Below are 25,595 nucleotides of genomic sequence, written 5' to 3'. Positions count from 1 at the left end.
GTTTTAGTGCAAAGCTGAAATTCAGTCAGTTTAGAGCCATGATCTTAAACCTCCCTGGTACATCCTGGTACATCATGTAACCAATCAATTAATGTTTTAACTAATTTAACAGATTTGTATCTTTGTTTATATCTGTGTTTTGCTCGTATTTAATTGTTTGTATTATGTTTTTTGTAATGTTCGACCTGTCCATGGACTGTTCTCCCCTGCTCTGCCTTTTCCTGTGTCAGTATGTGTTCTCCTTGTCTCTCTGTCCCTGTGTTCTCTCTCTCTCTCTCTCTCTCTCTCTCTCTCTCTCTCTCTCTCTCTCTCTCTCTCTCTCTCTCTCTCTCTCTCTCTCTCTCTCTCTCTCTCTCTCTCCTTCATGTTCCCCTGTTAGTTTAGAGTGTTTTACTGTCTTGTATTAGGTTCCCTGTTTGGTATTAGTGTTTGTAGTCTTCTTGTTTTGTCCCAGTGTCTGGTGTTTGGTTGTCTTGTCATCCATAGTTGTAGTTCCTTGTTTTGCTTCTTGTAGTTCTTTGTCTGTTTCCCCTCCCAGGTGTCTCCAGTTGTCATCATCCCAGGTGTGTCATGTGTTCCTGTGTATTTGAGTTCCTTGTTTCCTGTTCTGTGTTGGTCCATTGTTTTGTTATTCTTATTTGTGACCTGTTCTGTCTAAATGTTTAATGTTGAGTGATTTGCAGTGTCAAATTTCCCTTGGGATAATAAAAGTATTTCTATTCTATTCTATTGTCTATGTTACATTGTCCATTGTCTGAGTGTTGCTCAGTGTTTCATGTTTCATACCTTCGGTTCTTGTGAGTATTTTTAGTAGTAGTTTCTTTTTGTTTACCCCCTGTGATTTAGATTTTGTTTGTGTATTTTTATGTGCACTGCTTGTTTTGAATCTTTTGTTCATTAAACCCTTGGACCCGCCATTTGCCTCGTCTTGTCTGCACTTGGGTCCTCTTGCACCACCCCACCAGTGACAGATTTTATGCATGTGTAATATCTTTACTTTTACAATATTCTTCTTACCTTTTTGTATTCATCTGTTTTAATTATCTATCTTGAATGACATGTAATCTCGACAACTGCAAAAGAGGGCAACCTCAATTGTTTTTTTTTAGTGGACATAAATACTGCTGGAAAGGACGTGACCTTTTGACAAAAGTATCGGTGTCGAAAGAAAACAGTCACATGAATCAATTATATATATATCACTTAGATTACATTTAAGGAATTAGAAATGTGCCTCTGAATGGAACCAGTTGCTTGTCCACTGTTAGTTCAGGCCAGGGTTGTAGAGGTCTGGCAAACGCAGTTTGTCTTTCACATTTTGCACATCTTGCAGGTCTGGACTGCAAGGTTATCCAATTGTAGCATTCTTGAGAAAGACTCTCTGTCCTTGTGGCACGTACAATCACCCTTCTACCCTCTGCAGACTCGCCCTTCTACCCTCTGCAGACTAGATCGCCATGTACACACCCGCTAAGATTAGCAGCCCTGTGTCGGCATGCAGGTCAATCTCATCTATCCTCTTCCAGTTGTCTCCAATCTGTCGTGTCCAGGATGATTTCTTTCTATGGCTGGTGTGATGAACATGTACTGTAGAATGTTGAGGTGGACATACAGTTGCCCCGGACAAGGGCAACTGTAGGTCTTGTGGGCTCTGGGGTCATCCTCAGTGGCGTTCCTAGCTTACATATATGTGCCGCCCTGGGTGAACCCCCCCCCCATCGTGCAGGTTTCACCCTTAAACACCTCTATTAAACAATTGCAATTGTTTATTTTGTAGCATTTAGAATTGACTGATTTCATTTTATGAATTGCATTATAGAATGCCGCCCTCAGCAAGATGCCGCACTGGTTGTTGCCCATGCCTCCACTTTGTGCTGCCATCCTGCCCTGGTTGTCATATGGTGAAGAGGACCATATTATTCTGCGGTTCTCGGACAAAAATGTCTTTCATCTTGAGCGGACTTGATCATCATCGGAAGATGATGCATCATGCTCTGGGTTGTATTCTTCCTCATCTTCTTCTTCTTCTTCTTCTTCTTCTTCTTCTTCTTCTTCTTCTTCTTCTTCTTCTTCTTCTTCTTCTTCTTCTTCTTCTTCTTCTTCTTCTTCTTCTTCAGATACCTCCTCCTCTAAACCTCCTGGACACCTGAAAACATCTCATGACCCGTTGGGCAGTGAAACGTGTACTCTTGGCTTCAGCAGAGGGAGAACTGGGGGTCCTGTCATCTACGTGCACCTGTATAGCCTCTGACTGCATTCCCCGTTAGTAAACAATGCTTTCAAGAAATGTTTGACCCTTTCACTACCAAAAATGGTTAACCCTTTCACTGCGACACTACAGACGTTTTTTTTTTTTATTATTATCTTTTTTCCCCTCCTTCTTTTTTCCGATTTTTCTCCCATCCCACCCTTCCTAGTTGTTGCGCACTTTCCCCTACTGTTGGTCCGAGAGGCCGGAGACTGTCACATGCTTTCCTCCGACGCATGTGCAGCCTGCCGGCAGCTAGCCTGGCCGCGCAGATTCTCACTGGGAGAGTGTAACGTGTGGGAGGCCGCACTACCTCTCTCCAGATCCTACCCTTGCTGAGCAGGCGCCCCGACCGAACTGTAGGGGTCGCCGTCCACAACGCCCAGGACCCACCCGCCAGCTTTCCCACCCGCCAGCTTTCCCACCCTCTAATACTGCCAATAGACCTGTCGCTAAACCACGCCCCAAAATAGAATTTGTCCAATCATATCACAGCAAAACCTTCGCTGCAGAAAACTTGGTCAACACCAGAAAAGCCATTTGTGGGCTGCATCAAACCAGACGGCTGTGATCAAAACCACTGTGTAAGAGTTCAGTTTATATGTTATTATCTACCTAATATCCGATGGTGAAACGCCGTGAGTGGGGTACCTGTAATTCGGACACCAGGTACCCTGAAAGACTGGATGGAGGAGTATATTTCATACCTTTCCCGAAGCCCAAACGAAAACTAGAGAAATGCAAGCGATGGATTATGTTGTGTCGTCGACCATGTTTGCTCAAAGGTAAGGTCAATTCATAAAGACATAATATTTGACGGCATGTATTAGAAACGTAGAACAAACTATTAGTTTGCTAACGTTTGACTTTGACTGCGAACTAGCTCTCGTATATCCAGCCCAGTTAGCTATCGTTAGCAGCTAGCTAAAGTTAGCTGCCAACATGTAACGATACCGCAGATATTTCTGCATCATAAGGTTAGCTTTCTGCATCATAACGTGAGCCTTCTGTATCATAAGGTTAGCTTTCTGCATCATAACGTGAGCCTTCTGTATCATAAGGTTAGCTTTCTGCATCATAACGTGAGCCTTCTGTATAGCTTTCTGCATCATAACGTGAGCCTTCTGTATAGCTTTCTGCATCATAACGTCAGCAACGTTACCGCAAGCCAGGTGCATAACAGTGGAAATGATGACCAACAAGGACAGTTATAGTTATAGATGTAATGTAGTGACCACCATTGATAGTATAAAGAACTGGCTAACAGACAACAGAATACTAATAACATGAATACTACTACATGCACTAAGAATGCTCGATGCACTTCAGATGCCATAGTGCCACTTGAAACCAGTAACAACAGGGACAACGATGTAAACAGTAAATAAGTCCTGCCCTCATTTATCAACGTGGCGTACGCACAGATATGTGCGTAACCCGTGCGTACGATCATTTCTAAGCAAAGTGTGGGATTTATCAATTTGAACTTGTGCTTGACTTTGTGCGATCGCCGGTGGTAGAATATTTTTACAACGCGGAAATAAGCACTGACTGCGCTCCGCGTAACTCAACTCGTTATTATTTTGCGCATATATTGCAGAAATACGGGAATGTTTTGATTATATTTAAAAGGCTTTGCCATTGTTAAACGTAATAAGTGGAACCCCGAAGCTGTAAGCAGAATACAAGTCATATGAACACCCACGATATAGTGTTCTTCCCCCTTCCTATAAGAAAGAATAAAAAACGCATTGCAACGAGAACAGACTGAGGTTATTTGTTGAGTGTATGTGTATACAAAACCCTTGCAATAAATGTGTCTTAAATGAATGAAAAGCATACATGCTCTGGACACAGAGCATATATCGTGTGGGTGATATCATGACTTGTATTCTGCTTACAGAATTTCACTTATTTAGTTTTACAATGTCAAAGCCTAAATCAAAACGTTCCCGTATTTCTGCAATCTATGCGCAAAATAATAACAAGTTGAGTTCTAACAAAGAACGTATTACATGCTGGTAGGCTGATAGGCTGTACCGAGACCTGCGGAGGAACCCCAGTTACCTGTACAGCTGGAGGCAGCCGAGGCTGCAGTGGTCACCCTGGAGGTGATACCGCCTCGACGATCCCGGCGCCTGGAGTCAAGTGGAATGCCAAGAGGTCCTGGAGAGATTGAGGGACCTGTCGATCCTGAGGAAGGAGGTCCTGGAGAGGTTGAGGTACCTGTCGATCCTGAGGAAGGAGGGAGCAGCCAAGGGAATGGAAGGGCCGAAGCCGGGCCTGCAGTGGTCCCCCTGGAGGCAAGACCGCCTCGACGATCCCGGCGCAGCAACTTGGGCAAACCCCCCATCCGCTTGGTCCAGCTGTGATGGCCGGGACAGCCATCGAAATAGGGGGGGGGAAATGTCGCGGGTGGGGGTATAGGGGTATCTGTATGGGGGGGTGTATGTACCTGCGGAAGCCTAAGAGGAGGACGTGTCCTGGGATGGTCTGGAAGAGGACCTAAAGGCTTACCTGGCTGATGGAACAGGCAAGTGAATATCAGCTGATGATGATATGTGAAGTGCCGTCACTGTACTGCACCATGCTGTCCCTGTTGTTTGTTTAGACGGAGTCCAGGAAGTCCTGACGGGAGCGGAGAGAGCCATCTTGGGAGGATGGTGATTTTGTGCAGAGGACAGCTACAACAGGCGAGTGCAGGACCACCAGGGGGGGGTAACGTATGTAAACGTCATACAGGCTACACATGTGTGCCCTCTTCTTCTTACGCAGCTGGGGAGCGTCGTTGGAGGGAGCGCGAGGTGATTGGCTGGCTGGCGTGACGGGGGCGGTGCCCGGAAGTGCTGGCGCTGCAGAAAGGAGAATCAATGACGGACAGTAGCAGAACGAAAACGGGAGTCGAGAGGACGGTAACAGAGGACGCGGGGCTGTAGGAGTACGAGGACACGCGACTCTTTTGTGTTTGTACTTTTCCTCCAGTGGAACCAGTTCATATCGGCGACTGCGGTGTTTCCCCCCGCAGTGGAAATGGGTGGAGCTTCAGACCGGAGAGACATTATCGCCACACCGGGTGCCGTGAGTAAAGAACGCAAGAAAGTAGAATACGTGCCTGACAAGCGAACTGTTTCCCGAGTGGTAAATGAAGACATAGACGAACAGTGACTGCATTGGAATTAGGAATATTATTAGTAGCGTGAAGCTGAAGATTATCGGAACGGCATGCAGTAAAGCCAGAAGACTTGAACCTAGTATTGTGGATTCTCCATCCTCTGTGAACTACCTTTCTCTCTTTTCTAAATCATATGGAGGATATCTAATCCATTGTGCATTGTGACGAACCCGTGAACGGGGGGACCTTGCTCTTACTGACTGTGCCTTTCATTGCAGGCGGGAGGACATTATTGCACGCCTGGTGCTTGGAGTGCCTAAAACACCCCAGTACCGACAGAACAGTTTTTAGCCCGAAGGCGGGAGGGGCTACGGGAGCGGAAGGAGGTGGCGTCCTTCCGGCCCTCACCTTCGGGCCCCGGTTATCATTAACCTTTTTGTATTGTTTGTAACTCAGCGCTTCCACTGCCCCAAACCTAGGTTAGGACATAAGAGGAGTATTCTAGGCCTGGTCACAACCCCTAGCGGTGAACAGCACCCACTATCCTATCCAAACCCCCTTAATTTACTGTGTGAACACTTAGTGTGTATTTATCTACCTATATTCTCCCTAATCATTTGCCGTGGCTCCCCGAGGGATGGTGTGATATCGATACCTATTTTAGGCTGTTTACAGTGAACCGTGTGGTGTAGTGTGATTCTAAATTAACATTTGATATTCATAGGCCCGTGTGCAGGGCAGACCCTTTTTCCTTCACGTGTGTAGTGTCTCAGGGGCGGGGATAGGTGGCGTGGGTGGGAGTAACAGTCTGGGGGTGGGTTTACGGGGCATTGAGCGCTTCCTCCTTTTAACTACCCTAGGCTTAAGAGGCGTGGGTCTTTTAAATAGGCTAACCGACTAATTATTTATATAGAAATATAACCTTGTATTAAATATCTATTTTCATGCAATAAAAGCTTTCTTACTGTTTCTCGGCGCATTCTCCCGTGTCTGTTTGTGGTCCTGGGGAAGAGTATCCGTGCATGTGCACACCTTAGCCTTAGACCTGGATGCTTCCCGTGGGGGTCAGGTGACATAATCTTTAAAAAACAGGTCTATTACCTGCTGTGGTAAATCGCCAGCGGCCTAGCCCCTTTCGTGACTGTGAAGCAAGGCTTGCATCACAGTCAGGAAAGGGGCTGCTCTGTGTCCGAGTTTTCAAAGGGGGCGTGGCTTAGCGATAGGTCTATTGTATTAGTGTGAACGGCCAGCCAAGCTGATGACAACGCCGGGAGCTGGATTCCAACACGCGAACCCAGCATCTCCGGCGTTGGTGACGAACGCAATCTCCGCTACGCCACCTGACCGCCCCACTACAGAAGGTTAACCCTTTCACGGCCACACAACAAATGGTTAACCCTTTCACTACCACACTACAGAAGGTTACCGTCTGTAGCGTGGTAGTGAAAGGTTAACCTGCTGTAGTGTGGTAGTGAAAGGTTAACCTTCTGTAGTGTGGTAGTGAAAGGGTTAATTTGTCTGAAATCGTTTTTATTTTGACTGTGAATGTGAGTCACATGTGGGTCGTGGAGGGGAAATGCTGCACATTCACAAGAAGGTTTTAGTTCTGTCTGAGTTTAATCAACGGCACACCTAATGGCTTTCTTTGTAGAAATAGAACCTGCTTTTTTATTTGTTTAGTAGAAAAATAATTGTTCAAACTGGTGACGTAATATACTGTATAAATGTGCTGCTGTTACCACCCGCCCTTAGATGCTATCACTCTGCTTTAAGATAAGATAAGATAAGATATTCCTTTATTAATCCCCTTGGGGAAATTCGTGAATTTTAGATGTAATACTCGTGATACCCATCATTGTACTCTCTTATGAAAAGGTTTGCTGGCTCTCTCTGTGAGCAAGATCAACATTGGTTTATTTACAACGTGCTCCTAAACAAATTACCAATTTACATTACTTCACTATTGGACCTCAATGTAGGAGTTTATCAAACCTGCTCTCAGGACTGGATTACACTACATGTTCCTTAATGTAGGAGTTTATCAAACCTGCTCTCAGGACTGGATTACACTACATGTTCCTCAATGTAGGAGTTTATCAAACCTGCTCTCAGGACTGGATTATACATGTTCCTCAATGTAGGATATTATCAAACCTGCTCTCAGGACTGGATTAAACTACATGTTCCTCAATGTAGGAGTTTATCAAACCTGCTCTCAGGACTGGATTACACGACTACATGTTCCTCAATGTAGGAGTTTATCAAACCTGCTCTCAGGACTGGATTAAACTACATGTTCCTCAATGTAGGAGTTTATCAAACCTGCTCTCAGGACTGGATTAAACTACATGTTCCTCAATGTAGGAGTTTATCAAACCTGCTCTCAGGACTGGATTACACTACATGTTCCTCAATGTAGGAGTTTATCAAACCTGCTCTCAGGACTGGATTAAACTACATGTTCCTCAATGTAGGAGTTTATCAAACCTGCTCTCAGGACTGGATTAAACTACATGTTCCTCAATGTAGGAGTTTATCAAACCTGCTCTCAGGACTGGATTACACTACATGTCCCTCAATGTAGGAGTTTATCAAACCTGCCCTCAGGACTGGATCACACATGTTCTTCGGGTAAATTCCGACCTCGGAAAGTCTGCTTTTAGATTTTGTGCGCCGAACTTGTGGAATAACCTACAACTTTAAATAGAAGAAATCACGATGTTTCACTTCTAATGTTGAGGTCATCATATTTCAAATTGAAAAAATATTATTTAGGGGGTTTTCTCTGCTGTTAAACATCATGCCAGGTCATACCCTTAAGACAACACAATGGTTAATAGGTTGTTATTATTATTATTATTATTATTATTATTATTATTATTATTATTATTATTATTATTATTATTATTATTATTATTATTATTATTATTATTATTATTATTATTATTATTATTATTATTATCAGGAGTAGTAGTAGTAGTAGTATTGTTATCATTATTGTTATTAGGCTATTATTATTATTATTATTATTATTATTATTATTATTATTATTATTATTATTATTATTATTATTATTATTATTATTATTATTATTATTATTATTATAGTTATTATGATTTGTGGTAGTATTGTTATTATTCTTATCAGGAGTAGTAGTAGTACAGTCACTTTTAAAAATAATCTTAAATTGTATTTAACACTGTAAAGTATTTTGTTTTTGTTTTTTTGTTTTCTGTTTCTGTGCTTGCATGTAATTTTAGCCATCTTAATTGTTAGTTTCATTATGCATTGTGTGTTGAGTACTGACTTTTAATAATTTTGTTTTGCAATAATAATTGTTTTTGTATGTTTTTTTGTATGTGTGTGGACCCCAGGAAGACTAGCTGGTTGCTATGGCACCAGCTAATGGGGATCCGTAATCAAATCAAATCAAATCAAGTGGTAGAAGTATTATTATTATAATAATTATTATTATTATTGTTATTATTATTATTAGCGGTATTGTTATTATTATTATTGTTAGTAGTAGTAGTAGTAGTAGTAGTAGTAGTAGTAGTAGTAGTAGTAGTAGTAGTAGTAGTAGTAGCAGTAGTAGCAGTAGCAGTATAGTTATTAGTGTTGTTGTTAATTAGATTCACACTCTGAAGTTCAAGTCTATAGCCTGCAACGAAACGGTGTCAGTGCTAAACGCAATGGGAAGCGTGATTTTTGACAGAATGTCAAATATGATCGAACTACTCCCATGTCCACTCGTGAGCGGTGTTTTTGTGTTGAACGACAAAAAAAGTTTCTCATAATAAGGTCCTCCTCAAATGAAGTGCACGCCCTGGTGCGGCGTATACCAACACAGTGTCTGCTTCCAAAAGGCTGCCGGACATAACGGAAAAAGGAGCGCACAAGGACACCATGCCCCAAAGTCCCACCGCTTGAGAACCCGCGAGCGCTCGTACTCTGACTGGCATCTTCACAAAGGTAAATGTATAGGCCTATTATATTACCATACTGCGATCACGATCGAGGCATTATTTTTAGAGCGCATAATGCATAATGACGTGCTTGTCATTGCGGAGATGTGAGGTTACACAAACACAGACAGGATCGGCTACAGATTGAATTTCGTGCATCATGACTACTGCGTTCTAGACCTAGGATGAGAACACGCGTGTAATATTGATATACTGCGCATAGCCTATTATGTCTACTTTATGTCTGTTTGTTTGGGCTTTCAGAGTGCTATGGCTATACCGTATAAGCGTGTCAGACTGACGATGACACAGCTCCTCAAGATCTAACGTAATAGTCTAGACTAATCTCGAAAGATAGGTAGTCATGAAGGAACTCATGGTGACTGTGCTCATATATACCCCATCCCCTCCTTTCAAAAACACGCTAGAAGGATTTATTTGATAAATAGCCCACGTTTCGTCTAACATGATAAATGATGAAAAGCAAACATACTTTTTACTTTCTATGGGGGGGGGGGGGGGGGGGTCAATGGGTTTATTAGGAGAGTGTTTCCCCCTGCCCTTTGACGAGCCTATTTTGGACAGGATTTTGTATCCCTGGGATTGGGTGTGATCCAAACATATAGTCTGTTTTTGGATATCTGAGATTTGCACCATTTCCTGTCAGGAAGAGACCGAGGCAGACACATGGGACAGCGAGGTCTGGTCAGACAGCTTAGTGGTGGCTGACTCATGCAGTGGAAAGACTGATTATCAAACACAGGATCTAGTGGCATATCCTAATATATAAATTTTTTTTACATTATCTTTTTTCCTTGTGTCTGTATAATAATGCCATGAACCAACACTAGAGTGGCCATGCAGGCTTGTAGTCTAACAGGCTAATTCTCAGTTCAAGTTAGTCATCAGTCCACTATTGTGTGTTAACATCCCCCTGGATGATGGTCCTCCATTCTTCCTGTTTGGGTCCCGAGGATGACGACACTGACTCCACTGTGTCAGGGTTTTCACAGACGTTTACAAGTATGACAGACTGATTTCACACAGAGGATGCAGGGGTGGGGTGGGGTTAGGTGCGGGTGGTGTGTGTGGGGGGGGGGGGGTTCTGGTCATTATTACCATGGTCAACATGGTTGTGACCAATAAATCATGCCATGTACCATAGTACCATCATGGCTTACATTTAATTATACCATGGTATCATTACCATGGTATTATTTAAGCACAAAAGTGGTACCATTACTTTTACCATGACATGTACCACGGTGAAGCTTTTATACAATGGCCGGTAATTTTACCATGATAAAATAGAAAATTTGAATCTAAAAACTACCATGATAATGTTTTGTAAAGGAATTGTATACTTACTATAGTAAGTATATGTTAGATCATAAGTATAAATACTATGTGTAAATGTGTCCATGGTGCACTATTTGTAAAAAAAAATTGTTTGACATTGTTGAGCAGTGTTTATTTTCCATTGCAGACAGCTATAGCAGCTGGGGATATGAGATGATACAGAGGATCAACCTGGTACTGAGTATGAAAATGTACTATAGTAAAACTATAGTATCCCTGTGTTTTTTCTTTTGTATGCACCGAATACTATAGTAATACATTAGTATTTCTATGGTAAAACCACAGGAATAATAGTACTTCACCTTACATTTCTATAAAATTCCACTATAGAAACACTACTGTGTGGTGAAGTCTGTGTACTACATGTACTATAAATCACTAGAGTATTTATGTGGTAAGATGTGCTCTTGGCTCAGTGAATTATCTCTACATCTGGGAAAAACAGAGGCTCTTTGGGTCAAACGCCAACCTAAAGAAATCCCAGGGTTTTAAAATTAGAGTAGGTGATAGCATAATTGAGGATAACGAGGAGGTCACCTACCTGGGCTTTATTTTAAACAACAAACTTTCGAATGAAAAAATGGCACAAAAAGTGATTACTAAGGTTAATAAAAAAAACGAATTTTTATTTAGAATTTCCTCTTTCATAAATAGGAACACTCTGAGGACCCTAGCTGGAGCCCTCATTCAATGTCACTTTGACTATGCTTGCACTTCATGGTAGGCCTACAGCAACATATCCAAACAAATGCAAGACAAAGCTCCAGACCTCCCAAAACAAACTTCACTTTAGGACTCACCTAACGCCAGCCAACTTTATCAGTCTGGGATGGCTCAGGGTTGAGGGTACACCAGCTTAAAATGCTATTGGTTTTTAAAGTACTGAAAGAAACGGTCCCCACGGACCTGGGCCCTGTTTCTTGTACGTGGTTCAACTAAGTCGATCAAGATGTCATTATCCAGCTTCAGTTAACCCGATGTTTGAAGCCGGGATTTTCCTGTTTCACGAAGGTGGATTCAGTCTCGTTAACTCAAGCCAGACTTGCGACTCAGGCTAAATGCGCGCGGCCGTTTTAGGTGAAAAGCCAGCACGTATCGATGGCAGAGATCCTGATTCTCAACGGCATTAATTGATTTAAGACTTTATTGACAGATTGCAATACGGCTCAATCGCCTCGCCGACAAGTTAAATGCGTTATCTATAGGCTAATTCTAAGTCCCTCATTACCTCAATCAATCAGATTATATTTCTTTAAACTTGCCTGCTGGATTGAATAATCAAATGAGATCTTGCTAGCGAAAATAATTAGTTAACTGTTATACAGAATTACGATACGGCTCTCTTACCCATTGATTGATGTATAGTCAATCTTTAACTTATCTCCAATGTGGTCTAACGGGTTGTTCTTTTGACTTTCACACGGACGACCGGGGTTCGAGACCCTAGTCGTCTCCTTCTTCTTGCAATATAGGAATAATTCAATTTGGTGCACGTTGAGAGCTATATAAAGAATGACATCCTCAATGCATGTAGATTTATAATATTTTAACTTAAAACCAGGCTACTTTGGCGTATAATCATTAATATTATATTCAAAAAAATCATATTGGAAAAACCGGGATTTGAACCCCGGTCGCTGGGTTGGCAGGCTTGAGCACTACCGCTGGGCCACTGGGCCAGATGGGATAAATTCATTGTTTATACATTAATGAACGAGAGACCCGTGTTTAGAATATCCTTTGTTTTGAATGAAGTTTATCTCTTTATCCTCATTCATTAATGTGACGTCAACGGCTCATTCAATTTCTCAAATCCGTCAAACAGCGCATCTCATCAGACATCTTAATCCCAGTTACAATTAAAATAACCACATAATGTGTACATCGCACGAGCGAGCGCCACCGTCGCCACGGTATATATAACGTGCATTATTTAGGACAAAGTGAATTTAGTATCAGCATTTTGGGTCTATTTTACATTTCAAAAGCCCCCTCTGGAAGAATGGAGCACAAAAACGTAATTCAGAATGGTATAATGCAGATCGTAGACTGTGGGAATAGTTTCAGGAAACGAGCTGTCACTTTCTTTGCAGGGGCGTGGCTCTGCGTGATCCGGCTAACTTGAACTTGAACTCTGCTTTCGAGCAGGCTCAAACTTTTGGATCTGTTGTCATGGTGATTTGGAAAATCCACGTACATGAAACCGGAAAGTCCGGCTAACTCAGTTATCCAGCTAAAGTTATCCGGCTAACTCAGTTATCCAGGTACAAGAAACAGGGCCCTGGTCTCGCCGAGAGTCAGGACATGCATGGGGAAAGACGCATTTTTTTACTCGGCTACTGTAATGTGGAATGCCCTGCCAACATTCATAAAACTCCTGAACTCCCCTCTCGGATTTAAATCCGCCCTAAAAACATGGCTCAGCAGCAACTGAAATTGGTCTTAATATGGTTTATATCTCTTTTATCATAACTTGTTTTATCTCTTTTTATCATGAGTTGCTTTTAAGGGTTTGCGGATTTTTTCTTTTCTTTTAACATTAATTGACTGTATGAGTTTTCAGGTTAGGTGTCATTGTACTTATTTTTAGGGTGTCCTGTCTCGTGTACATGTCCATTCGTGTTTTTGTGCCTTTTTATGTTCCATGTATGGACCACAATGGAAACAAGCCATGGCTTTATTGTGTTTTGTCCATTTTTTACCAGCGTGATGACACTGTTATTGTTTTTTTCAAATGTTTGTCCTACGATTGTGTCAAAATAAAGTATTCAATCAATCAATACAATAAAACCACAGCTATACAGTATACTATAAATCACTACAGTATTTCTGTAGTAAGTAGTGACAAAACCACAGTTATACTATAAATCACTACAGTATTTATGTGGTAAGTAGTGTGTATGACAAAACCACAGTTATACTACAAGATACAAGATACTTTAATGCCACACAACTATGGTTGGTGGTAATCGTTTGCGGTACAGCATGTTATTTAAGCACTGGGACATCAACATGGAACATCAAACGCCCCCCTCCCACCTCCCAATCCCCACAATAAATACATACAGGACAGTCACATATACCACAATAAATACATACAGGACAGTCACATATAACAAGTGTCAGTTAGTGTCAGTTCAGTTCAGTTCATGTTAATTTCAGTTCGGATGCTTGCCCGTCTGTGCAAGGGGGGGCACTACAGTATTTCTGTAGTAAGTAGTGTGTACGACAAAACCACAGTTGTACTATACATCACTACAGTATTTCTGTGGTAAGTAGTATGTACGACAAAACCACAGTTATATTTCGTATTGGCATCGCGTCCCGCTCTTAAGCCATACCGAGATATACCTCATCTCATGTACCTATTGTACTCCATCAACGAATAAACCAAAAATACACCCCGCACCTGCCAGGCCCCGCCCCTACTGCCGTACTATATTAGTACTGGGCATGGCCACCACTCACTCTTCCTCTATTTTCGTTTCCATCATAGCGGATGCAAGACGCCCTATGCAACTAGTTGATATGAAAAGTTTAGATAATATTGAGTGCTTACGGAGATTTGCTTACCCCTGGAATTTTCGGGGTATGTTCCAACGACACGTCGGGTCTATTCTGATGTTCCCTCGTCTTGTGGCAGCAGATCGAGGAAACAGCGTGCAAGGTTTGGCTATCGAGCAGGCTTGCACACAGGTAGGCCCTGTGTCATCAGGCATTGATGCTAGTGTTAGTAATGCTGGTTTGTTTTGTTACACAACCGAGTTGTGTGTTGGCGCCAGGGGCGGGATGGTTTGGTGAACGTTCCACTGAAGTGGACGGGTTCCAGGCGATCCTGGAGCGTGCTGCTAAACACTAATGCTAATGCTAATGCTAACACTAATGCTGAAATGCTGGGCACTGTTCTAATGTTCCCCGCCGTGGGATGTTGCCGCTTTTCCCTCCTCTTAACCGGTTCATTGATGATATTGTATATGTGACCCCGTACAATGGTAGCATATTAATCACACTGGATACGCTGTTATCAGGGACTACAGACCATGGCTGTAGCTATCTTTATTGCCATAACAACCAACCCGGAAGCGGGCTGAGCTGTCACCTTAAGAAGTGCTCGCCCTCCCCCTAGAGGGCAGGAATAGGAATGGTGAGGTCGTAACACACCAACAGCCACAAACATCACACTCCTCCCCACTTAATCGTATCGCTGTCCCCACTACCAAACCCAGTACCTAATATAGTGATAAAGTGCCCCTGAATGACCCCTCCTAATATAACACCAAAAAACAATAGTGCAATAACCCCCATAGTCCAACTGAGACTGTCAGAACGTCCCGCTCAATATGTGAGACGATCAGGAGGCCTAGTTAGCCTCACCGGGTACCTCCTACTAGTCTCTGTAGATGTTCTGGTTGGCTCTAAGTCAGCTGCCTCAGTGTGCGTGACTGAGGGACCGGTTAGGGAGGACTCCTGTCCGCCCGCTGGGGAAACGGTCACTGGATCTGGCATAAGGACTGTCGTAGTTTGTGCCAATGGGGCTGGTGGTATAGGCTCCCCTGAAGTGAGTAGCATCGGGTCACAGGCCCGCATCTGTTCTGTGTGGCGTTTCCAATCCCCCGAGCCTACCCCGACTGTGTAGGACACTGGCCCCTCCTGGGAGACCACCACCCCTGGCATCCACTTATCCTCCCCCCGTCTATAATCACGGACCAGCACCGGGTCTCCCGATGCAAAGTCCTTGTCTCTGGCGAACTGGGCTCTGCGATCCTGCTGGACTGTCTGAGCTTGATCCACCACCGCTGCCACACTGGGTTTGAGAAGGTCAAGGCGGGAGCGGAGTCGGCGGCGAAGGAAAAACACCGCCGGAGACTCATTAGTCGTGGCGTGGGGAGCATTTCTGTAGCTGAGCAGAAACGAATCCAGTCTGTGCTGCACTGTCGTCGCTCCTCGGGACGCTTTCAATGAGCGTTTTAGTGTCTGTACAAAGCGCTCCGCTTGACCGTTCGTGGCCGGGTGAAAAGGAGCAGAGCGCATGTGCTTCACTCCATTTCCCTTGAGGAAAGACGCAAACTCATATGAAGTAAACTGCGGCCCATTGTCGCTCACCAGAACTTCTGGCAATCCATGGCGACTAAACAACCCCCGTAGTACTTGAATAGTCTTAGCGGTTGTGGTGGAGCCCATCAGCTTCACTTCTGGCCACTTGGAGTGAGCATCCACCACCACCATAAACATATGACCCTCAAAGGGCCCTGCAAAGTCCACATGTATCCTCTGCCACGGAGTGCCTGGCCACGGCCAGGAGTGAAGTGGGGAGAGACCGGGAGATTTCTGGTTGCGCTGACACGACTGACACACTCTGGCCTGTTGTTCTATTTGAGCGTCAATCCCCGGCCACCAGATGTAACTACGAGCCACACCTTTCATTTTAACTACTCCCGGGTGGCCTGCATGCAGCTCCTGTAGTAATTGGGGTCTCAATTTTGGAGGCACAATCACCCGATTTCCCCACAACAAACACCCCTGTACCACTGAGAGTTCATCTTTTCTTGTGTAATAGGGAGTCAGTGCACTGTCCTGCCCTTGCGCCACAGGGAAGTGTCCTGACAAACACATGTCCATCACCTGAGCGAGCACTGGATCATACCTCGTTTCCTTACGAATGTCAGTGCTGCATACTGGCAGCGATTCAAGGTGATGTATCAGTACCGTATCCACTGAACCTGGTTTGTCCTTATGCTCAACCGGCAGTGGCAGGCGTGAGAGGCCGTCCGCATTGCCATGTTCCGCCGCCCCCCTGTACTGAATCGTGTAGTTGTGAGCAGCTAATATTAGGGCCCATCACTGCAGTCTAGCAGCCGCCATCGATGGGATAGCTTTACTGGGGCTCAATATTGTAGTCAGGGGCCTGTGGTCTGTGAGTAGGGTAAAATGGCGCCCGTACAGATAGGCGTGGAACTTGCGCACGCCAAATATGATCCCCAGGGCCTCCCTCTCAATCTGAGCATAATTTTGCTCCGCTTTACTCAATGTCCTGGAGGCAAACGCTATGGGCCTCTCTTGACCTCCCGGCATCACATGCGAAATCACCGCGCCCACGCCATAGGGCGAGGCGTCACACGCCAGTATGATTGGCAGTTGGGGATTGTAATGTGTCAACACCCTCTCCGAGAGCAGTTGATCCTTAGCTGAGCAGAAAGCCTTCCCACACTCCTGTGACCATTTCCATGGTGTCCCCTTATGTAGTAACGCGTGAAGGGGGCTGAGTGTCGTTGCCATGTCCTGAACAAACCGACCATAATAATTAATTAATCCCAGGAAAGAGCGCAGCTGGCCCACATTTGTCGGGGCTGGGGCCTCAGCAATCGCCCTGAGCTTTTCTGGGGATTTATGAAGGCCCGTGGCGTCAATATAATGTCCCAGGTATTCCAGTGAGTCCTTGAAAAACTCACATTTCCCTCGCTGCGCCCTGAGACCAAACTTCTCCAATCGACCCAGCACCCCCTCCAGATTCTTCAGGTGCTCTGCATCATTACACCCAGTTACCAATATGTCATCCAAAAAGCAGTGCACATTGGGAAGCCCCTGGAGGACTTGATCCATAATACGCTGAAAGATAGAGGGCGCTGACGTTATGCCGAAAGGCAGTCGGTTATAGCAGAACATCCCCTTGTGCGTTGTGATGGTGAGATATTTGCGTGAACTCTCCTGCACCGGCACCTGCAAGTATGCGTGAGCCAGATCCAGCTTGCTGAACCGCTGCCCCCCCGCTAGCGAAGCAAACATATCCTCTATCCGGGGTATTGGATAATGTTCAGCACAGAGGGCCGGGTTCACCGTCACTTTAAAATCCCCGCAGATGCGCACACTGTCATTCTTCTTAATGATAGGCACAATGGGGGTCGCCCATTCACTGAACTGCACAGGCGAAATTACATTTAGCAGTTGCAGGCGCTCTAGCTCAGCGTCCACCTTTGGCCTAAGTGCATAGGGAACCACCCGGGCCTGACAGAACTTCGGCTGATGTTCGGGCTTGAGTGTCAGAGCTACTTCAAAGCCCTTCAATGTCCCCAGTTCGTCCTTAAATACATTGGCATGCCCCTTTAACACTGCTTCCAGCGTGTTCCCCTGCATGCGTTGTCCAGATCTAACTGTTTTTATGGCTCTCCAGTCCAGTCTCACTCTTCTCAGCCACTCACGGCCGAACAAGGGGGGTGCATCGCCTTTCACCACATATAGTGGGAGCCGTGCTTGGTCTCTGTTCATTTGAACCTTCACCTTTACCACCCCCACTGGTGCGATCACTTCACCTGTATATGTTTTCAGCAGAATGTGGGTGTGGCGCAGGCGAATATGACTGAACTTTTCACCATACATTTTCTCTGATATAAGTGAAACGGCTGCCCCCGTGTCAAGCTCCATGTCAATCATTTGCCCCTCCACTTTTGGCCTAACCCAAATCACTGATGAGGCTGAACCGCCCTGCTGAGACACATCACCTGCTGCATCCACCCTGTGCAGGGCTAATTCCCCATCTGAATCAGACCCTGTATCACTCTGCATCCCCCTGGTGTTCATCTTATTTATCCGCATTTTTTACCTTTCTCCCCCTCTGTCTCTTTGCTCCCATCTTGTGTTAATCCCCCCTCTGTCTCTTTGCTCCCATCTTGTGTCACTTGCTGCTTTATTTTCCTGCTTGCTCTCTCTGCATGTACGTGCAATATGGCCTTTCTTACCGCAACGGTGACAGGCCTGGTCCTTGAAGAAACAGCCACTCTCCACATGATTTGTCCTCCCACACCGGGTGCATTTTCTCCCAGGTGTAGATGAGAGAGACATCGCATTCACTTTTACAGAGCTGCTGAGCTGTTGTGCCTCCCTCACCACCGTCTCCATAGCAACGGCTATTTCCACCGCTCTGTGATAGGTGAGAGCATTCTCGGTCAATAGTCTCTTCTGTATGGACTCGCTGAGGAGACCACACACGAACCGGTCCCGTAACGCGTCTGACAGGTACGTGCCAAACTCGCAGTGCTCCGACAGCTTCTTCAAATCCGCAATATACTGGGCTATTGTCTCCCCCTCCGATTGATGTCGTTTATGGAAACGGAATCTTTCCGCAATCACAATGGGCTTGGGAGAAAAATGGCTTTGCAATGCTCGCACAGTCTGAGTATAAGTTATATCCCCCGGTTTATCCGGAGCAATCAAACTGCGCAGTAACCCGTATGTTGTTGCCCCTATTAGACTCAAAAACACCGGAAGCCTCTTCTCATCGGAAATGTCATTTGCAGCCACAAAATGTTCAAACCGTTCCACATAAGTCGGCCACTGCTCCGTCGATTCATCAAAAGCCACGATATGCCCGATGATACCAGCCATCCCTCTGTGTGATTGTCCCGCAGCAGATCCGCCGACGTTAGCCCCTTCGCTAACCGGCGTCAGTGTAGATTCCTCTTCCACTCGTTCCGTCATCAAACAAACGTTAGCGTGGATTCTTTTCAACCAGTGCCGTCACTGGATGAACCGTACTCGTCGCCATTTATTGTATATGTGACCCCGTACAATGGTAGCATATTAAGGCGAGACACTGCAGGTGAATAGTCAAATATACTTTTTTTGTTGATTTTGAGATTTTGTTATATTTTGCTTCCTAAACATGTCTTCTATGAAACTAGTGACAATAAAACGTCAATAACACACATTTAGTTGTTTATTTTACATCATTTTGCCTTATTGCATCCATAAATGTGCACATATTTAATGGGGAAGTGCCTCATTTGCATATATAAACATAAATTTCAGAAAACTTGCAATATATTTTTTCTTAGTTTATATGTACATAACAAATTGGGAAAGTTTCATAGTGATATCTATTCAAATATCTTTTGCCTATTAGGGGGTACTACACTGTACTACACTGTGTGTAGCCTGTGTGTAGTTCTGTTCAGTTCAATAACATCATTATTATTATTATTCGGTTATCAGGCATGTGTTTAGGTTGTCTATTACTAATGGTTTGATTAGGTATTGTGTTTGTAAATATCTGTTTAAAAAATAAAAGTATGGCATTTTACAATACAGAACTTTGAAGGCGTTTTCCCAAAAATGAGTTTTAAGAGTTTTTCCTCATACTCTGAGCCAGAAATCTCCACTTCAGTACCACACACATACACCAAATCTTCCAGTTCTATTCATATCTATGTTCTGAAGGTATTTACAGAAGGGTTTGTTGATATCGCATTCATACCCTGATTTATATCACATTTTATTCCTAAAAACATGGCGAAATATGGAATTTTACCATAAAAATTTACTGAAGGAGTATTTTCTGATTTATGGAGTGATAAAAAGAGATATCCAAAATCCCCTCTGTAATAACCTTTGGCTCTAATATGTCAACAAAATGAAACTATAATTTTGAAAATGGCTTTATCCAATGTTCAGATTTCTGTCCTGGAATTATATGCAAATTAGTGCATATTTAAGTAGATCGTGCCTCATTTGCATATTTAAACATACAATTTCAGAAAACTTGTAATACAAAAAGGTCTTGTCTTAATATAAGTAATCAACTGGGGAAGTTTCATTGTGATATCTATTAGTTAATTTTTTTACCCTATTCACCTGCAGTGTCTCCCCTTAATCACACTGGATACGCTGTTATCAGGGACTACAGACCATGGCTGTAGCTATCTTTATTGCCATAACAACCAACCCGGAAGCGGGTTGAGCTGTCACCTTAAGAAGTGCTCGCCCTCCCCCTAGAGGGCAGGAATAGGAATGGTGAGGTCGTAACACACCAACAGCCACATACATCACAGATGAAGGTCAGTCGGTAGCTAATGTGGGGGGTTTTGCTGAGTCCTATTTTACCCTTTTTTACGGGTAAATGGGTTGACAACAGGGTGCAGGGCGGGTGTGCCGTGGCTAGGTAGCCTAGCCAGGTAGCATCGATCCTGTGCCTCGGCGGGGTTGGACGGTGTCCCACCCGGAAACCGATGCTTGAGAGCGAGTCGGCCCGGCGGGTGGCAGTAGAGCTATACTGCTGCAGGATGGAATTTAGCGGCGGCCAATGTTGTGGCTCAGCTGACTGTTTTCTGTCCACATTAGCGTTGAACGCTATGCTATAGTGGGCTACTGTTTCTATTCTGTCTCTCTGCTACGGGAATGTCTGTCTATACTACAGTTTTCCCTCCTCTCAACCATTCATGCTGACGGTCAATCGGTGTCTACTGGGGGAGTAGTGCGGGGAGGGGGGGCTTTGTTTACCTTCATGGGTAAATGGGCTGAGGTCTAGGGCTGGTGTGCTGTTGTGAATATTATGAATGAATGCGGGACTGGTTCTCTCTGTCCGCCTCCCCTTAACGTTGTGTGCATGGGCTTGCCCATTCTACAGTATGTTCGTGGTGTTAGTTCATTTATTCATTAACCCCTTCATGGTGCACACCACAGTGGAGGTTGCTGGTTGCAACCACCACTGGTGCTCCGTGTTAGCATCAGTCCTTTGCTTTTGACATGTTGAAACAGTGCCCCGCCCGGCCGACGCCATGAGGTGGGTTGGCCCGGCGAGTGGCTGGTGGGCTGCTAAAGCCTGTACCGCCACGGTATGGAATTGGCAGCGATTAGTAACTGTGTTCGAATTGCTGTTTTTTCTATCAAAAAATGGTGTCTGGTGGCGGGGCCTTGAGGGCCAGCCGACGTCGACACATCGCGCGAGGTTGTTGACGTTATTAGCTTTGACCTAGCCGCAAGCTATAACCGCTCAGGGCTCCCCTCTCCGCAGAGGATTTTGGTCTTCCACTGGAGCGCGGGCGGTATTGTCCTAGGCCCCACACCGCCTCACACCGCGCAGCCAGAAGAAGAGAGAGCACGGCCTCGTCAGCGGCGATGACGAGGCCCTCGACAGGCGGCCATGTTTTCCCCCGCCAGAGGTATCCTGGGCGTTGAATCGACAGGTGTCCACAAGGCCGACAGCCTTGGCGGCCGAGGGATCGGCCATCTTGGATGGGCTCGGCTTGGAATATACAAGCCGTCGCCGTCCTGCCGCGAGCAGCCCGCTCTCCGATCACTCCCTCCCCCAACACCAGCGGAAAAAGGGGGCTCTGATTGTTTCCTTTGGCTGCGGGCCGCGTGCCTTCGTTGAAGCGCGGGCGGCCCCACTTTTCGCTTCTCATGGGGACAGGGGCTGACACCCAGTTGATGGCTGAGCCTGGGTCTGTCCGTGAGAATGTTGTGCTGTCAAGCGGCTCCCACACCATAAGCTGTGTTGGTTGAGCCTGGTGTTACGTCTGTCAACTATAAGTGTTGTCAGCAGGGGGGCTCGAAACCTTTTGAGGCACACAGTGCAGGCTTCCCCGGCCTCGCCTTCGTCAGGCCAGGTATCATGTTGGTGCCTCCCACTCCTGAAAGATTGGTAGTGGTCTCGCAGGTGCGCGTGATTTGGGTGGTAGTAATATCACTGCAGGGCTACGGTGTGTAGGAACCCATGGGGGCCTCACACCTTGCATGTCCGGCTGCAGAACGACTCCTCAGCATGTTCTGGAGGGGTGTTCAGTGGGGGAGCTTTTGTCACCTAGAACTCATGTCAGCTTCCCCCGTATCAAACCGGCCCTTTCTGTCGGGGTCCCCTCTTGGGTGCGATTGCCTCGTGGGTAGTGTCAGGGTCAGATGCCCTGACACGGAACGCTCTGCTCGCACGGGTCCAGGGTTGGCTACGCACAGCGGGTGGGACCGGGCCGCCTATCTACAGTTCCTGGCGGACCTGCATGGCGGCGGGTGCGTTGGGAGTGTCACATGTATCCTCTGCCACGGAGTGCCTGGCCACGGCCAGGAGTGAAGTGGGGAGAGACCGGGAGATTTCTGGTTGCGCTGACACGACTGACACACTCTGGCCTGTTGTTCTATTTGAGCGTCAATCCCCGGCCACCAGATGTAACTACGAGCCACACCTTTCATTTTAACTACTCCCGGGTGGCCTGCATGCAGCTCCTGTAGTAATTGGGGTCTCAATTTTGGAGGCACAATCACCCGATTTCCCCACAACAAACACCCCTGTACCACTGAGAGTTCATCTTTTCTTGTGTAATAGGGAGTCAGTGCACTGTCCTGCCCTTGCGCCACAGGGAAGTGTCCTGACAAACACATGTCCATCACCTGAGCGAGCACTGGATCATACCTCGTTTCCTTACGAATGTCAGTGCTGCATACTGGCAGCGATTCAAGGTGATGTATCAGTACCGTATCCACTGAACCTGGTTTGTCCTTATGCTCAACCGGCAGTGGCAGGCGTGAGAGGCCGTCCGCATTGCCATGTTCCGCCGCCCCCCTGTACTGAATCGTGTAGTTGTGAGCAGCTAATATTAGGGCCCATCGCTGCAGTCTAGCAGCCGCCATCGATGGGATAGCTTTACTGGGGCTCAATATTGTAGTCAGGGGCCTGTGGTCTGTGAGTAGGGTAAGAGCATTCTCGGTCAATAGTCTCTTCTGTATGGACTCGCTGAGGAGACCACACACGAACCGGTCCCGTAACGCGTCTGACAGGTACGTGCCAAACTCGCAGTGCTCCGACAGCTTCTTCAAATCCGCAATATACTGGGCTATTGTCTCCCCCTCCGATTGATGTCGTTTATGGAAACGGAATCTTTCCGCAATCACAATGGGCTTGGGAGAAAAATGGCTTTGCAATGCTCGCACAGTCTGAGTATAAGTTATATCCCCCGGTTTATCCGGAGCAATCAAACTGCGCAGTAACCCGTATGTTGTTGCCCCTATTAGACTCAAAAACACCGGAAGCCTCTTCTCATCGGAAATGTCATTTGCAGCCACAAAATGTTCAAACCGTTCCACATAAGTCGGCCACTGCTCCGTCGATTCATCAAAAGCCACGATATGCCCGATGATACCAGCCATCCCTCTGTGTGATTGTCCCGCAGCAGATCCGCCGACGTTAGCCCCTTCGCTAACCGGCGTCAGTGTAGATTCCTCTTCCACTCGTTCCGTCATCAAACAAACGTTAGCGTGGATTCTTTTCAACCAGTGCCGTCACTGGATGAACCGTACTCGTCGCCATTTATTGTATATGTGACCCCGTACAATGGTAGCATATTAAGGCGAGACACTGCAGGTGAATAGTCAAATATACTTTTTTTGTTGATTTTGAGATTTTGTTATATTTTGCTTCCTAAACATGTCTTCTATGAAACTAGTGACAATAAAACGTCAATAACACACATTTAGTTGTTTATTTTACATCATTTTGCCTTATTGCATCCATAAATGTGCACATATTTAATGGGGAAGTGCCTCATTTGCATATATAAACATAAATTTCAGAAAACTTGCAATATATTTTTTCTTAGTTTATATGTACATAACAAATTGGGAAAGTTTCATAGTGATATCTATTCAAATATCTTTTGCCTATTAGGGGGTACTACACTGTACTACACTGTGTGTAGCCTGTGTGTAGTTCTGTTCAGTTCAATAACATCATTATTATTATTATTCGGTTATCAGGCATGTGTTTAGGTTGTCTATTACTAATGGTTTGATTAGGTATTGTGTTTGTAAATATCTGTTTAAAAAATAAAAGTATGGCATTTTACAATACAGAACTTTGAAGGCGTTTTCCCAAAAATGAGTTTTAAGAGTTTTTCCTCATACTCTGAGCCAGAAATCTCCACTTCAGTACCACACACATACACCAAATCTTCCAGTTCTATTCATATCTATGTTCTGAAGGTATTTACAGAAGGGTTTGTTGATATCGCATTCATACCCTGATTTATATCACATTTTATTCCTAAAAACATGGCGAAATATGGAATTTTACCATAAAAATTTACTGAAGGAGTATTTTCTGATTTATGGAGTGATAAAAAGAGATATCCAAAATCCCCTCTGTAATAACCTTTGGCTCTAATATGTCAACAAAATGAAACTATAATTTTGAAAATGGCTTTATCCAATGTTCAGATTTCTGTCCTGGAATTATATGCAAATTAGTGCATATTTAAGTAGATCGTGCCTCATTTGCATATTTAAACATACAATTTCAGAAAACTTGTAATACAAAAAGGTCTTGTCTTAATATAAGTAATCAACTGGGGAAGTTTCATTGTGATATCTATTAGTTAATTTTTTTACCCTATTCACCTGCAGTGTCTCCCCTTAATCACACTGGATACGCTGTTATCAGGGACTACAGACCATGGCTGTAGCTATCTTTATTGCCATAACAACCAACCCGGAAGCGGGCTGAGCTGTCACCTTAAGAAGTGCTCGCCCTCCCCCTAGAGGGCAGGAATAGGAATGGTGAGGTCGTAACACACCAACAGCCACATACATCACAGATGAAGGTCAGTCGGTAGCTAATGTGGGGGGTTTTGCTGAGTCCTATTTTACCCTTTTTTACGGGTAAATGGGTTGACAACAGGGTGCAGGGCGGGTGTGCCGTGGCTAGGTAGCCTAGCCAGGTAGCATCGATCCTGTGCCTCGGCGGGGTTGGACGGTGTCCCACCCGGAAACCGATGCTTGAGAGCGAGTCGGCCCGGCGGGTGGCAGTAGAGCTATACTGCTGCAGGATGGAATTTAGCGGCGGCCAATGTTGTGGCTCAGCTGACTGTTTTCTGTCCACATTAGCGTTGAACGCTATGCTATAGTGGGCTACTGTTTCTATTCTGTCTCTCTGCTACGGGAATGTCTGTCTATACTACAGTTTTCCCTCCTCTCAACCATTCATGCTGACGGTCAATCGGTGTCTACTGGGGGAGTAGTGCGGGGAGGGGGGGCTTTGTTTACCTTCATGGGTAAATGGGCTGAGGTCTAGGGCTGGTGTGCTGTTGTGAATATTATGAATGAATGCGGGACTGGTTCTCTCTGTCCGCCTCCCCTTAACGTTGTGTGCATGGGC

General features: G+C 45.1%; 1 protein-coding gene across 1 annotated transcript in view; it reads left to right on the top strand.

Annotated features, from left to right (window-relative positions):
* The first annotated feature begins 9,197 nt into the window (after positions 1–9,197).
* The window catches only part of lrrc8c (leucine rich repeat containing 8 VRAC subunit C), a 40,197-nt gene continuing 23,799 nt past the window's right edge, over positions 9,198–25,595 (top strand). Inside the window, exon 1 of the mRNA XM_084308907.1 lies at positions 9,198–9,332. The gene's annotated coding sequence lies outside the window, so the exon portion shown is untranslated. The remainder of the gene's footprint in view (positions 9,333–25,595) is intronic.

The sequence above is a fragment of the Notolepis coatsorum genome, assembly GCF_963971535.1.
Source record: "Notolepis coatsorum genome assembly, chromosome: 2".
NCBI classification, from domain to species: Eukaryota; Metazoa; Chordata; class Actinopteri; order Aulopiformes; family Paralepididae; genus Notolepis; species Notolepis coatsorum.
Note: the sequence above shows the minus strand (reverse complement) of the source record. Positions and strands in the feature narration are given on the sequence as shown.